Source organism: Carex rostrata, chromosome 7 (assembly GCF_964058835.1).
Source record: "Carex rostrata chromosome 7, lpCarRost1.2, whole genome shotgun sequence".
In the NCBI taxonomy this organism is placed as follows: domain Eukaryota; kingdom Viridiplantae; phylum Streptophyta; class Magnoliopsida; order Poales; family Cyperaceae; genus Carex; species Carex rostrata.
Window position 1 is genome coordinate 3,601,181 of NC_135924.1, and position 3,181 is coordinate 3,604,361.

Here is a 3,181-nt window from a genome sequence, read left to right on the forward strand (position 1 = left end):
TGGAAAAGTTTAGCTCTTAGAGACAGAAACATTTTTGATTATTTGAGATGCCCCTTTGAATGATGAAAATAATAAATCACAACAATAAAACTAGTACAATAAACACCCACAATTCCAATTAATAATACTAAATTATATAAAAAGATTACTAAATAACACAATAATAATATCATATTATGCAAGTATCATATTTACAAAATCAAAGTATCTCATTATTCAACACAGTTTCATATATCTATGATCAGAAAAAATCCACCTACAATTTTTCTCAAAACAAGAAAAGTGTCAAAACCATTAAAAAAAAACTCAACGCAAACTAATATATCCCCACTGGTTCTAACTAATACAGTGTACAGGGGGGATTTCATTGTGAATATGTCTAATAATCATGAATATCAATTACATTTTCTTTTGCTATATTAATTTTTTTCAAGATGGGATTTCATTGTAGGAGTAAGGCTAGTGACTGGTACCAAGCCGGTACCAGCACATCAGTTTTACAACTGACCATATGTCAGCATTACACAACATATATACCAGTAGCATTCTTTTACTAATATAAACTCTTTCTAATAGCTAACCATGCAAAATAAAACCTGAGTTACAACCCAAACAAAACAAGTCTGACAACAACTATTACACTTTTGCAAATAAGTCCACATAACTAAGAAAATATCAAAAACTTGAAATCAGCAGCTAACAAATAAGCAAACTGTCAATTTCCAAATGGTTCAAACAGCCGATTCAAACCGTTAGACGTGGTCTGTATATCAACAACATGTGCATGGTCATGCTCAAATGTAACCTGCTCTGCTGGCTTGAACTGCTCAGCCTGCACAAATTATCAAAAACACCAATTTAAAGCAAAAAAATAACATAAAAAGAAAAGGCATTTATTTTCTGGAGTGATTCAATGTCATAGTTATTAGGCAGACTAAACTCGATAATCAAAACTATAGGTTAGGCAAACAAAGCAAAGGAAACCACTTAAATTTTCCTAACATCAACCTTTTTAACAAAAAATTTGATTTCACTTTCAAACCCTTTCCCAATAGGTAACTATGCAAAATAATTTATGAGTTATAAGTTATAATCAAGTGTGCTCCAGAAAGGGTTAGCGGAGGGGAAAGGGTTTATATCGTAATTGATAATTTGGTTTACTTCCACCTTTGACATTTCACAAGTCATGTACCCCTTTGACATTTCACATAAGGACTGTACCAGTACACTAAGAGAGAAGTAAATCCAATCTCCACTTGATGATTGTACTTTTCAGCATTTAGAATTTGTTACCTGTCTTTCCTGCTTTTTGAGAAAAAAAAAACAACAATTATAAATACAAAATTATTAAGGAAAGCATGTACCAGAACAAGCATAATCAAGTAAATAGAAAGCAAATAGTAAATCAAAATACAACTTAAAGCATACAAGTCAAAAAGCTAACTGCAGAAGTGTATATTTGGATTTCATCATAAATTTTATTTACATATGACTATTTTACCCTTATTTTCATATGACTATAATACAAAAACATGAGACGCACCATCATAGGAACGAAGAAAGTTGTCTTGCAGAAAAAAAAAATAGCCAAGTCTAATGCTTGTTACTTGTACCTAAAATCAAGTGAGTCAGATACCAAAAAGGATATTGCGCCATTATAAATTATAATGACATATCATCCGTCGAGCATACTTATTAAAAATAAAATCAAAAGTTTATACTTCTTGATCCATGGAAATGTTTCTTAATCTGTCTATTTGATTTTGCCTAACCTATAGTTTTGATTATCGAGTTTCATTTGTCTAATGACTGTGACATTGAATCACTTAATCGAATGGTTCAGATTTATTAGTTTTCATTAACAAATTAACAAATTTGATAGGAAGGTATTGCTGCTGCATAAGAAATGCATACCCTCTATCTCTCTCTGCCCGTCTCTTCACTTTGCTCTTCGTTACCTGTAAAGGACAAGATCAGTCCAACAAATCATAACAATATCGTACTTAAACCAAGAAAGAACACTAGCTTGTGCTATGGATGCTGGGTTCACAGTTTCTTGAGCTAGGTAAAAACAACTAAGACCAAGCAAAAACAATGTCAAGTACCGGACCAAGTGGGTACCACCACTACCATGCCAGATGGCTCCTCTACAATTATGTAACTCCATACTTTGGTGACAAACAAATTCAACATAGAAAACATAACAACTGGTTCTAAGTACAAGTTGAGTGCCTTAGCACCAAGTATTTCAAAAATCATTTTGAGGAATTTACTGGTACTTTTTAAACTTCTAAAAATCTTTAGGTCTGACATGAGTCATTACATACCAGTTGTATGGACCATTAAACCCAACAAATTAAACAAAATTATTGTAGCTGATCTGATTACATTCAATGTACATTCAGGTTCAGATTGGATTTCAATTCACATCCTTCCTGAATTATGAACCTTGATAAGGACCCATTCAAGATTAACCTATTTAGCCTATTCAGTTGAAATTGGTACAGAAACAAGGAAACAAAGAATTAAATAGAGAGAAATTTGGAACAGAAATCTCAACTTGATTTTAAGCCTAAATTATTAACCTGAAGTGAAAAGGCAGAGGTGGGGACAGGGAACAAGGAAGAGCGGAGGCGGTGGCGATGGGAGGAGGGGAACGGGGAGGAGAAGACTGGAGGCGGTGGCGACGGAGCTCAGATCTGCAGAGGTATGAGCAGGAAGGGGCGAGAGGAAATCCTCGGAGGCGAATGGATCGCCTGTGAATTTTAGCTGAGAGAGAGGATCGAAGAGGGGAGATGAAAGATACTCTGGACGGAGGAATTCGTACCTCTGAGGTAGAGAAAAAGAGAACTGAGCTTTTGAGTCCAATAAGCTCTAGCACTGTCCGATCTATATTAAGATATGGGCGCACAAAAATTGAAGCATTTACACATGGATATTTAAGCAGAGCCCACGCATCTTAATTTGGATCGGACGGTCACCGAGTACATCGAACCAAAGAACCATCCGGACCTCTCTGAATTCAGAGAAAAAAAAAGTTTGGACTTTGGAGAAGAGACGATTTTTTACAGAGAGGGCTGAGATAAAATTTGGTACACCCATGTGGGTCCTCCTAGTCTGTGACACAATATTGATTAATTGGATGTATCCATTGGTAATTTGAACAGCACATCTTCTATCA

At 34.8% G+C, this 3,181-nt stretch overlaps 1 long non-coding RNA gene across 1 annotated transcript; it reads right to left on the reverse strand.

The window, feature by feature from the left end:
* Positions 1 to 335: 335 nt before the first annotated feature.
* Positions 336 to 2,775, reverse strand: LOC144557401 (uncharacterized). The gene is made up of 3 exons (XR_013512653.1): positions 2,586 to 2,775; positions 1,915 to 1,958; positions 336 to 823 (listed from the first exon to the last, which is right to left on the reverse strand). It is a non-coding gene; the product is annotated as an uncharacterized LOC144557401 (long non-coding RNA).
* Positions 2,776 to 3,181: the final 406 nt, after the last annotated feature.